General features: G+C 43.5%; 1 protein-coding gene across 4 annotated transcripts in view; it reads right to left on the bottom strand.

The window, feature by feature from the left end:
• RTN3 (reticulon 3) overlaps positions 1 to 13,457 on the bottom strand; it is an 81,454-nt gene that overhangs the window by 67,249 nt on the left and 748 nt on the right. The window lies entirely within an intron of this gene.

Raw genomic sequence — 13,457 nt, 5'->3', positions numbered from 1 at the left:
AATGTTTGCTGAAACCCAAACTCTAAGAGATTTTTAGATTTAGCTTGTTATTTCAAAACTAGACTGAGTAGTAAGTAGTAACTGGACATTCGTCTTATTAATGTAGTAGTTACTAAGACAGCAGTTCCCTCTCATATAAGTCAAAACAGTGCTAATTTCCAAGATACCCACTCTTCTGTTACATCACTAAAAAGAGTTGGAAAGCTTTCTTTGTACCATTTATTAGAGTAAATGTATATGCAATCTAAGAGGAAGAACAAAGCAGAACTCTTGTTGCAAAAGAAAATTAGAAAGCCTGACAGAAACAAAATGGACTATGTAGATATGAAATTGGTTAAAGGTTGGGTGCGGTGGCTCACTCCTGTGATCCCAACACATTGGGAGGCTGAGGTGGACGGATCACTTGAGCTTATGAGGTCAAGATCAGCCTGGGCAACATGGTGAAACCTCATCTCTAGAAAAATACAAAAAACAGCCACGCCTATAGTCCCAGCTACTCAGGAGGCTGAGGTGGGAGGACGGCTTGAGCCCAGGACATGGACGTTGTAGTGAACCGATATCATGCCACTGCACTCCAGCCTGGGTGACAGATCCAGGCCTTGTCTTAAAAATAAATTAATAGGCCAAGCACGGTGGCTCATGCCTGTAATCCCAGCACTTTGGGAGGCCAAGGCAGTAGGATCACCTGAGGTCGGGAGTTCAAGAGCAGCCTGACCAACATGGAGAAACCCTGTCTCTACTAAAAATACAAAATTAGCTGGATGTGCTGGCACATGCCTGTAATCCCAGCTTGGGAGGCTGAGGCAGGAGAATTGCTTGAACCTGGGAGGCAGAGCTTGCGGTGAGCCGAGATCACACCATTGCACTCCAGCCTGGGCAACAAGAGCAAAATTCCATCTCAAAAAAAAAAAAAACATAATTAATTAATAAACTGGTTACAAATATATCTTAATACCCCAGTCTTTTTTTTTTGAGACAGGGTCTTCGGTCTTCTGTTGCAGAGGATGGAGTGCAGTGGTAGTGCAATCACTGCAGCCTTGACCTTGAGGGCCCAAGTGATACTCCCATCTCAGCCTCCTAAGGAGCTGGGACTACAGGCACGTACCACCACACCCAGATTGTTTTTAATTTTTGTAGAGATGGGGTTTCATTATGTTGTGCAGGCTGGTTTCAAACTCCTGGGCTCAAGCAATCCTCCCATCTTGGCCTCCCAAAGTGCTGAGATGACAGGCATGAGCCACTGTGCCCAGCCAGAGTCTCTTTCTAATATGTCACAATGTGGCATTCAAGTGTTTATGAAAACATGTTTTTCTGGATTAAAGTCACTAGTAGAAAATACCTACAGTCCAGAAGAAATAAAAGAGGCTAACCTTAAACATATTTCTATTACAGATATAGTTTTATGGGCTTACAGGAAAACTCTCTCCTCAGCACTTAAATGGATACATCCATTTCCATAGAGGTCTTACAGAAATTATGAATTATAAGCATGTAACAAAGTTTACAATTTGACTTTCAAAAACCAAATGTTCTTTTTTTTTTTTTTTTTTTTTTTTTTGAGATGGAGTCTTGCTCTGTCACCCAGGCTGGAGTGCAGTGGCGCAATCTCGGCTCACTGCAAGCTCCGCCTCCCGGGTTCACGCCATTCTCCTGCCTCAGCCTCTCCGAGTAGCTGGGACTACAGGCGCCCGCCACCACGCCCGGCTAATTTTTTTTGTATTTTTTAGTAGAGACGGGGTTTCACCGTGGTCTCGATCTCCTGACCTCGTGATCCGCCCGCCTCGGCCTCCCAAAGTGCTGGGATTACAAGCGTGAGCCACCGCGCCCGGCCCAAAAACCAAATGTTCTTAACCTGAAGTTTATGAATGAATTTGACAGCAGTTCATGAACGCTGTGAAAACTATGCAATACTTTTTTTTTTTTTTTTTTTCTTGAGATGGAGTTTCGCTCTTGTTGCCCAGGCTGGAGTACAATGGCGTGATCTCGGCTCACCACAACCTCCACCTCCCAGGTTCAAGCGATTCTCCTGCCTCAGCTTTCCCTTGTAGCTGGGATTATAGGCATGTGCCACCATGCCCGGCTAATTTTGTATTTTTAGTAGAGACGGGGTTTCTCCATGTTGGTCAGGCTGGTTTCGAACTCCTGACCTCAGGTGATCCACCTGCCTAGGCCTCCCAAAGTGCTGGGATTACAGGTGTGAGCCACTGCATCTGGCCACAATACTTTGTTAATATGCATGTTTTTCTGGGAAGAGTTTCTCCACTCATTCTTCCCATAGATATTTATTGAATACCTCTTATGAGCCAAGGGCTAGTTTTAGTTGCTGAACAAAACCAGTAAGGAAGCTGGGCATGGTGGCTTACGCCTGTAATCCCAGCACATCGAGAAGCCAAGGAAGGAGGATCTCTTGCGCTCAGGAGTTCAATCAAGACCAACATGGGCAATATGGTGAGACCCCATCTCTCTTTTTTTCTTTCTCATTGAACTTTTTTAATGGGTCTCAAAATTCTGTGACAAACTTTGGGTCAAGTTGTTCCCATTAAAAAGTACTGATTTTAATAACTTAAAACTGCCACATGCAAAAAAGAAAATCAAAGTGGTCTATAAAACATTCCTTCCTTCTGAAGGTGTTTTTTTTTTTTTTTCTTTTTTTGAGATGGAGTCTCGCTCTGTCACCCAGGCTGGAGTGCAGTGGCACAATCTCGGCTCACTGCAACCTCCGCCTCCCAGATTCGAGCGATTCTCCTGCCTCAGTCTCCCGAGTAGCTGGAAATACAGGCGTGCACCACCACGCCCGGCTAATTTTTTTTTTTTATTTTTAGTAGAAACAGGGTTTCACCATGTTAGCCAGGATGGTCTCCATCTCCTGACCTCGTGATCTGCCTGCCTCAGCCTCCCAAAGTGCTGGGATTACAGGCATGAGCCACTGCGCCCGGCCAGGGGTTAGGTTTTAACATATGATTTGGCCGGGTTGCAGGGGTGGGGACATAAACATTGAGTCTACTGCAATGAGAGAAGAGCATTCTAGGCAGAGTGAACAGCAAATAAAACCCTGAGGTAGAGGGTTATTTCTGGTGTAAAGAACAAGGAAGGCTGGGCACAGTGGCTCATGCCTGTAATCCCAGCACTTTTGGAGGCCGAGATGGGTGGATGACTTGAGGTCAAGAGTTCAAAACCAGTCTGACCAACATGGTGAAATCCTGTCTCTACTAACAATACAAAAATCAGCCGGGCATGGAGGTGAGCACCTGTAATACCAGCTACTTGGGAGGCTGAGGTGAGAGGATTGCTTGAACCTGGGAGGCAGAGGTTGCAGTGAGCCAAGATCGCGCCACTGCACTCCAGCCTGGGAGACAGAGTGAGACAAGGAGGCCAGTATGGTTGAAGCCAGGTGAGAAAGGGAGAGGTTGAGGCCAGATATTACAGGGTATTTATTAATAAGTCTTCTGAGGATATCAGCATTTACTGAGTGTAACAGGAAGCCACTGTAGCACTCTGCCCATAAGTGACATGATGCAACGTGCATTTTCACAGGCTTACACCAGCTGCTGTATGGAAAATGGACTGAAGAGAGGCAAGGGAGAAAGCAGGGAGACCAGATGGGAGGCATCTACAATAATCTAAGAGAGCTACCCTGGACCAGGGTGATGGCAATGGAGACTGACAGAATTGGTCAGACTTTGGATATCTTTTTGAAGGTAGAATCAAAAGCATTTGTTGACGGCTTGTATGAGGGATAGAAAGGAATCAAGGATAACTCCAAGGTTTTTGATTTGAGCAAAAGAAGGAAAGAACAGAATGGCCACTTATTGAGATTGAGAAGACTGTGAGAAGAACAAACTTAAAAGGAAAGACGGGGACAGGCACTGTGGCTCATGCCTGTAATCCCAGCACTTTGAGAAGCCAAGGCAGGAGGATCGCTTGAGCCCAGGAGTTCAATACCAGCCTAGGCAACATAGTGAGACCTTATCTCCACAAAAATAATTAGGTCAGACGCAGTGGCTCACACCTGTAATTCCAGCACTTTAGGAGACCAAGGAGGGTGGATCTCCTGAGGTCAGGAGTTCAAGGCCAGCCTGACCAACATGGTGAAACCCTGTCTCTACTAAAAATACAAAAATTAGCTGGGCATGGTGGCACATGCCTATAATCCCAGCTACTTGGGAGGCCGAGGCAGGAGAATCGCTTGAATCCAGAAGGCAGACGTTGCAGTGAGCAGAGATCGTGCCACCGCACTCCAGCCTGGGTGACAGAGTGAGACTCCATCTCAAAAAAAAAAAAAAAAAAAAAAAAAAAGAATTAGCAATATTAAATCTCAAGAATAAGGAAATCCACAGAGTCAGAAAGTAGATTAACAGTTGCCAGAGAATTGAGGGGAGGGAAGAATGGTAAATGACTGCTAACAGATATGGGGTTTCTCTTTGGGGTAATAAAAATGTTCTGGAATTAGATAGTGGAGATAGCTGTACAACCTTGTGCATACACTAAAACCCACCTTAAAATGGTGAATTTTATGGAGACAGAGGATGAAAAGCCAGTGAGAGTGAGTATGCGGTGTCATAGAAGACAAATTAAAAAAGTATTTCAAGGAGAGAGTAATCAATTATGTCAAAAGCTGTTGTGAAAGCATGTTAAGAGGAGGATGGAGAAGTGACCACTGAATTTAACAATGTGGAAAATATCTGGTGAACTTGACTAGAAAAGCTTCCGTAGAGCCGTGAAATAAAAAGGTACCTGGCTTAAGAACCATGGAGCCAGAAATTAAGGCTTTTAAGTTAAACTGATCACTGAATTCGAAGGGGTGACTGAGCCACTTTTAGTACATGTTGCTTCAAATCTTAAAGCGTGGGCATTAAACTCTCTGTGCCTGAGTGCCCATCTGTAAGAAGGGGGTTACATCACTACCTGTCTACCTCACAGATAAACATAATGCAAGTCTTTCGTCTATTGAATATGGCCTCTAGAGGAATGATCTATATTTTATTTACCTTTCTATCTTCCATAGCACCTGGCAAAGAGCTTTCATGTATGCTAAGTTGTTGAATTAAGGTAACATATGGGCACAACTTAAATCATAAAGCAGTACACAAATGTAAGATATCATGAAATCAAGTATTCATGAGGTCAAGCATTTCTATCTCATCCTCCGTTGAAATATGTTCAAATAACACGACAAAATTTTCATAACAAAAAGCTTTCTGGAATGTCCTTCCATATATCTTGAAGGGCAAGCTACCAATGAGGAACACGTCAAAAAGCTCACTGCCCCCTCCGGTTAAGTTATGATGATATGGTTACAGGAGATAATAAATCAGTTGATTGGAGAAAACAGGTAAGAATAGTTCTTTGAAATTAAAAAAAAAATCACAAGAGCAGGCCACTTGCTGATAACCTTCTCCCACACGTAAAATGGAAATGCAAACCCTGTTACAGTATTTAGAGAGATTCTCTGAGGTTGCAATATCACAGAGTAACATGTCTTACAAAACTCACAGATGCCCAGAAGACTTCAATGATGCAATCACAAGCAATACTGATTACAGCTAAACTTATTATTATTATTATTATTATTTTTGAGACGGAGTTCTGCTCTTGGTGCCCAGGCTGGAATGCAATGACGCGATCTCGGCTCACCACAACCTCTGCCTCCTGGGTTCAAGCGATTCTCCTGCCTCAGCCTCCCTAGTAGCTGGGATTACAGGCACGTGCCACCACGCCCGGCTAATTTTGTATTTTTAGTAGAGATGGGGTTTCTCCATGTTGGTCAGGCTGGTCTCGAACTCCCGACCTCAGTGATCCGCCCACCTCGGCCTCCCAAAGTGCTGGGATTACAGGCATGAGCCACCGCGCCCGGCCAGCTAAACTTATTTAACACACATACTTCTTTCAAAACATCTACAACATACCCTATGATCCAAAATAACTCTAAAACTAGTAGCTGTCATAAATGAACAGAATAGAAGGTTAAGTCAGTTTTCTGGGCAACTTCTGAATAAGTTAATTATATGAACAAAATATCGACCTGCTAATTTTTGTCTAAAAAGTTTTACTATGAGTGCTTACTTCAGAAAATTAGAACAATACAGAGAGGATTAGCTAAATTAAGAGAAAAAGTTTTACTACAAAACTGAATTTTTCACAAGTCTGTATACTTTAGGAGGCTAAATTCATCATCAACAATAAAGTTAACACAAACTATAAGCTAAGTGCACACAACAAATATGCACATTTATATCAGAAAACCTACTTACTTAATGAAGGCTTTGTAATTCCGTTTAGAATTACAAAAATGGTAAATTCTAGGATTATGGGTAAAGAGAAGTGTCTTTCTGCACAACATACTCTTGGCTCAAACAAAACTGGAAAGCTCAACTTTCCCTTTTCCCTTCAACAACACGTCACCAATTCCTTCATTACCAAACTTCATTTTACAAGGCTTGAAACATGCACAGGACTACACAGGTAACTCCTATACCAGGATAAATACATTATTTCCTCACAGGAGAATTTGATAAAAGCAGTAATATTGGTTTTTATTTTCAGCCCATCTTTAAAACACCAAGAATAAAAACACTGAGATTCTTACCAGCCACTTAATAACCCCTTAGAAATGACAATTTAGGGTAAAGGTGCACCTACTAAATGTGTGTAGACTGGTTGTTTAATTTGACCAGAGTGGTTCCATTACTTGTGAATTTGACAATAAACAAAAACAGCATTAAAAAAAACTTCTTGGCCGGTGCGGTGGCTCAGGCCTGTAATCCCAGCACTTTGGGAGGCCGAGGTGGGCGGATCACAAGGTCAGGAGATCAAGACCATCCTGGCTAACACGGTGAAACCTCGTCTCTACTAAAAATACAAAAAATTAGCCAGGTGTGGTGGTGGCGACCTGCAGTCCCAGCTACTCGGGAGGCTGAGGCTGGAGAATGGCATGAACCCGGGAGGCGGAGCTTGCAGTGAGCCGAGAGCCCACCACTGCACTCCTGCCTGGGCGACAGAGCAAGACTCCGCCTCAAAAACAAACAAACAAAAAAAAACACTTCTTATTCTTGGAGAATAAAAACAATCCAAGTCAGCAGGCATTTGCAGGCCATGTTGACATGACCATTCTTGCTGTCTCCTGTATGCTCGCTTCCGTGCCGAAAGGGGTTTCCTAACGTATCATAACAACACTTATTAGTCAGAATCTGCATAAGTATTTAAGCATAGTGATTCATGCCAAGCCTTCTGGGAAACATCTTGGCTCCTCCCTCTACCTCTTTAACAGACCACCTTAGTGGAAGCGGGTGGCAGCTTTATGACATTAACATGAAGGGCCACAAACTGAAACAACTGACTCCCATGTGGGAAGGGAAAAAAGGCATAACAACAGTCATTGATTGTGAGGAAGACAGATTTCTCATTTGTACTTGAACTGCTAAGTTGTATCTATTAATATGTGCAAGTAGTTTGTAACCTACAAATGGATTTGTCAAACATTAGGTATTATTATTTAACAAAGGTCAGGATTTAAGGGTACAAAGCAAATGTGTCTAGGTCACATTGTTGATCTATATGTCATTTCTTCACATTAACGGTACAGTTATTTACTACGGGCAAGACATTGTGTTAAGCCCTATAAATGCGTTTACTTTTTTTTTTTCTAGATGGAGTCTCACCCTGTTGCTCAGGCTGGAGTGCAATGGCGCTATCTTGGCTCACTGCAACCTCCAGCTCCTGGGTTCAAGCGATTCTCCTGCCTCAGCCTCCTGAGTAGCTGGGATTACAGGCGTGCACAACCACACCCAGCTAATTTTTTGTATCTTTAATAGAGGCGGGGTTTCACCATGTTGGCCAGGCTGGGCTCGAACTCCTGACCTCAGGAGATCGCCTGCCTTGGCCTCCCAAAGTGGTGTGATTACAGGCGTGGGCCACCGCACCCAGCCAAATTGTGTTTAATTTTTCATACCAACTCCAAGGTAGATACTATTATCCCAATTTTCAAGTTAAGGAAACTGAGGCTCAGGACTTGCACAAGATCACATAATTATTAAGAGACAGGGCCAGGATTGAAATCTAGGCATTCCTGGAGCTCAAGTCTGTGTTTTAACACATTACACTGCCACTGATAATCTGACACGAATGTAACACTCAGATGATGTCAGTGTTGGACAGGGGGCCACATTCCTTTTTATTTAAGGGTTAACTCAAAACACAAATTACATACTCACATTTGATTAATATGTTGGAACAAAGTGTGAAAATGAAGCCATAAAAAGTACACAGAACAACTAAGTTTCATGAGTGAGGAAAGAAATATTTAAAGCGGCCAGGCGCGGTGGCTCACGCTTGTAATCCCAGCACTTTGGGAGGCCTAGGCGGGCGGATCACGAGGTCAGGAGATCGAGACCACGGTGAAACCCCGTCTCTACTAAAAAAAAAAAAATACAAAAAATTAGCCGGGCGTGGTGGTGGGCGCCTGTAGTCCCAGCTACTTGGGAAGCTGAGGCAGGAGAATGGCGTGAACCTGGGAGGCGGAGCTTGCAGTGAGCCGAGATCGCGCCACTGCACTCCAGTCCGGGAGACAGAGCAAGACTCCGCCTCAACGAAAAAAAAAAAATAAGAAATATTTAAAGCAAAACCTTTTTCAAAAAATTGCCCAAGCCGTTTGTGCTTTGAGCTAATTGCTATGAACAAACATATAAAATGTAGTTTTATTTTGGCATCATGATTTTCTTTTTTCCTTTTCTTTTCTTTTTTTAAGACAAGTTCTGGCTCAGTCACTCAGGCTGGAGTGCAATGGCACAATCTCAGCTCACTGCAACCTCTGTCCCCAGCTCAAGCCATCCTCCCACCTCAGTCTGCTAAGTGGCTGGGACCACAGGTGCACATCACCATGCCCAGCTAATTCTTGCTTTTTTGTCTTTTTGTAGAGATGGGGTTTCACCATTATTGTCCAGGCTGGTCTCAAACTCGTGAGCTCAAGCAAAGCCACCCACCTCAGCCTCCCAAAGTGCTGGGATTACAGGTGTGAGCCACCACACTCAGCCAACTTTCATAACAATAAAAAGCAGTCTCTAGCAAGTTATAGAATGTTTTCTTTTTTTTTTTTTTTTGAGATGGAGTCTCGCTCTGTCCCCCAGGTCAGAGCGCAGTGGCACAATCTTGGCTCACTGCAAGCTCCTCTTCCCAGGTTCACGCCATTCTCCTGCCTCAGCCTCCAGAGTAGCTGGGACTACAGGCGCCCGCCACCACACCCGGCTAATTTCTTGTATTTTTAGTAGAGATGGGGTTTCACCATGTTAGCCAGGATGGTCTCGATCTCCTGACCTCGTGATCCGCCTGCCTTGGCCTCCCAAAGTGTTAGCATTACAGGCATGAGCCACTGTGCCCGGCCAAGTTATAGAATTTCAACATCGTGTCATCAGTAAACTATTAAAGTACTTTTAAAGTTCAGATGATAGACATGTCTCTATACTTGAGGTCTAATAAAGGCAACTCTTGCTCTGAAATGAACACTGAATATTTCAGTCTCTTTTACCTCAACCTAAAATTTCTGCCTCTGAAATCTTCAGTTTCCTTCAAAGGCAGAAATCTGGGAAACCATCCTGACCCCTGATCCCCATCTCTAAGCATACTACATTGCTGGCTGCATTAGAACCTAAGGCACTAAAGTACAGAGTGCCATCACTCACTCTCTACCTGTATGTAGTAACTAATACTTATAAAATTCATTACTGGACAAGTCGGTCAAGACAAAATTGTTTTCTGTAGGACACCAAGCAATCACTTACTTTTCTTTAACTAAAACCAAGACGACTCTCCAAAACCAAGAGGAGCTTGGTGAAAGAACATGAAGCTGGAGGATGACAGCAATACGTGCAGATTTTTTTTTTTCACAATTAAGGTAATTTTTTTAGCATCTACATTTTAAATAAGTTAAATTTTGGAATAACAAACTTCATCTTATTTTCATGGTGCAAAACCCTGAGACACTTCCTTTGTGACATGACTAAAACATCCTGCAAGGAGGAAAGGATTCTGCAATAAAAATGATTACTACACATTGCAGTACCTTTTTTTTTTTTTTTTTTTGAGACGGAGTCTTGCTCGGTCGCCTAGGCTAGAGTGCAATGGTGTGATCTCAGCTCACTGCAACCTCCGCCTCCCAGGTTCAAGCGATCCTGTCTCAGCCTCCCGAGTAGCTGAGACTACAGGTGCCCGCCACTGTGCCTGGCTAATTTTTGTATTTTTTTAGTAGAGACAGGGTTCCACCATGTTGGTCAGGCTGGTCTCTAACTCCTGACCTCAGGTGATCCACCCACCTCAGCCTCCCAAAGTGCTGGGATTACAGGCGTCAGCCAGCGTGCCCGGCCCCACACTGCAGTATCTTAAGGTAAACTTTTATGTTCAAATAGTGACCCGACAAATGAGGATCTTGCAATGGGCCCACCAAAACTGTATTAGTGGTTTTTAGACAATATGAATGCACATTTGCAATGGATAAGCATTTAAGGTAAGAGTCTCTCGGCCGGGCTCAGTGTGGCTCATGCCTGTAATCCCAACACCTTGGGAGACCGAGGCAGGCGGATCACTTGAGGTCAGGAGTTTAAGACCAGCCTGGCCAACATGGCAAAACCCCGTATCTACTAAAAGTACAAAAATTATCTGGGTGTGGTGGTGCATGTCTGTAATCCCACCTACTCAGGAGGCTAAGGTGGGAGAATGGCTTGAGCCCAGGAGATAGAGGTTTCAGTGAGCCAAGATCACACCACTGCACTCCAGCCTCGGCTACAGAGCGAGACTCCAAAAAGAGTCTGTCTTTAGTTTATTTCTCAAGTGTGCCTTTCTAGCTCGTAAATTTGATAATTTATTCAACAAATACTTACCAAGTACTACTATATATCACTGTTTTAAGTGCTAATAGTGATAAGTGTCTACAGCACATCTAAGAAATACAAATCTAAGAAATAACGGGTAAAGCTGGTCACGGTGGCTCACACCTGTAATCCCAGCACTTTGGGAGGCCGAGGAGGGCAGATCTCATGAGGCCAGGAGTTTGAGACCAGCCTGGCCAACATGGCAAAACCCCATCTCTACCAAAGATATAAAAATTAACCAGGTGTGGGCCGGGTGTGGTGGCTCATGCCTGTATTCCCAGCATTTTGGGAGGCCGAGGAAGGCGGATCAGGAGGTCAGGAGATCGAGACCACTCTGGCTAACACTGTGAAACCCTGTCTCTACTAAAAATACAAAAAATTAGCCGGGCGTGGTGGCGGGCGCCTGTAGTCCCAGCTACCGGGAGGCTGAGGCAGGAGAATGGCATGAACCCGGGAGACGGAGGTTGCAGTGAGCTGAGATCGCACCACTGCACTCCAGCCTGGGTGACAGAGCAAGACTCTGTCTCAAAACAAACAAACAAACAAACAAAACAAACGAAAATTAACCAGGTGTGGTGGCACACGCCTGTAATCCCAGCTACTCGGGTGGCTAAAGCATGAGAATCATTTGAACCCTGGAGGTGGATGGAGTTTGCAGTGAGCCAAGATGGCTCCACTGCACTCCAGACTGTGACAGAGCAAGATCTTGTCTCAAAAAAAAAAAAAAAAAAAGAAAAGACAAAGAAATAACGAGTGGAAACTGTGGCATTTAATATTATTCGGAAAAATGTAATGCAAACTCATGTACTTGGAACAGCACTTCATGATATAAATTCTACTACTTTTGGCAAAACACATAATTTCAGTACCTTTTCCACTATCATAAAGAGGAGTGCAAAAAATACACAATAAATAGATAAAAATTGTGACAAGGGTAGATGACAAAAAAAGATAAGCCAAACAGAAATACGTTATGTCATTAAATTCGTATTGCCAATTTAGGTGCCGGTTAGGTTGTGGTATGCCTGTGTGTCTGTGAACAAAATACTCTTATTTCATTGGCCTACTAGGCCAGTTCTTCCATAAGTGCATTAAAAGAATGAAAAAGTTGAATCTCAAATGATTTCACCATTTAGTTATAAATAAACTAGGACTAAATTTTCAAATCTGCTAACTAGAATGACTCTTCAACACTTAACATCTGTCTTATCTTGAGCTTACAGAGCCAAATTTCTAAAACTTAGGTCTGAATCAAAAATGAAAAATCAAGAAAATCCAAAAGGTACGCACAAAAGGGCCTACCAAACAGTAAGCAATGACAGGTGATTAATGCAAAAATATCAAATTGCTAAGTTATAAGGAAGTCGCTGCTCATCTGGACCTTAGCCCAGAACACAAAAATTTGGAGAAAAGGCTGGTGGTTTAAAGGGGACAGGGTTCTAAATTTGCTGCCTCATTCTTTTATCTGCAAAAGCTTCCTGACACTGCCTGTTTCTACTGAAATGGCCATAACCACACTGAAAAATCCAACAGGGCTCCAAAGCTCTGACAGGTGAAAATTCACTGTTAGAAAAACACGTAGAGAATAATACATCTAAGGCTAAGATCAGAAATTTTTTCTTTACAACCCAAGATTCTGCCAAAGGAGACAACAAAGCATTAAAAAAAATTATCAAAATCCTTTAATATAACTAAATAGAGAGCAAAATTATCTCTACTCTCCCGAATTTACGGCCCTTCCTTTAACAAAACGCATTTTTTTTTCCCTTCAAAGACTCCGTTCCTTTAAGAACTACCACCTGCCCATGGTGGTTTTTTTTCCCCCCTTAAGAAGGCATCTGCACTGCAGATTTCTACATAAGGAGAGCTTGCCAGGCAGCTCCCACCAGCAGGCAGACGCGTATACAATGGAAACTAAAGGAGGTCTGCAGCTTCGCTCTTAGTCTTTCAGAGAGATGGGAGAAGGGGACTCAACCAGCCCTTGCTTTGTCTGAATGTTCTCCCCCTCCCCCTTTCTGCAGTAAACACCCCCCTTTGTTATACTTCGATCAATAGTAGCCCATAGAAAACATGAAATCAAAACACGTTGATAGCTTAGCATGACTCTATTTTCTAGAATATAAGCGACTGATTGCGTGTCCCCACCCCCACGCAGCGCCAGGGAAGAGCAGGCTGTTGCAGATGCAGCCACGGATCCATCTTGGACCATCAGCAGCTCCCTCCCAAATCTTCCCTGAGCTATTCTCATCACGCCTCCTTCTACCTCGGAGCCTCAGAAAAATCCGGCATTCATGGAGTCTAGCCGAAAACAGTAAAAACAAAACAAACAAACAAAAAAACGGGCTACAATGCTTCCATTAAACTTCCTCATCTTCCCCGTGGGCAGCCAAAAATATTTTGGAGGACTATCATGAATGCCTGATTATGTCAACACCTGTCTGCAAACCTGCAATGCAACCCTTTCACCACCATCCCCTCAAAAATCGTAACGAATTGTTTCTCCCACCACCCACCTGCCCGTATCCTCTCAATCTCTCTAATCCTCCACTAAATCACCCAGGTTCACCATATGCATCGAGCAACTCTCCATTTTATCTC

Source organism: Nomascus leucogenys, chromosome 4 (assembly GCF_006542625.1).
Source record: "Nomascus leucogenys isolate Asia chromosome 4, Asia_NLE_v1, whole genome shotgun sequence".
Taxonomy (NCBI): domain Eukaryota; kingdom Metazoa; phylum Chordata; class Mammalia; order Primates; family Hylobatidae; genus Nomascus; species Nomascus leucogenys.
The sequence above is the reverse complement of the archived record's forward strand: the minus strand, read 5'-3'. Positions and strand labels throughout refer to the sequence as shown.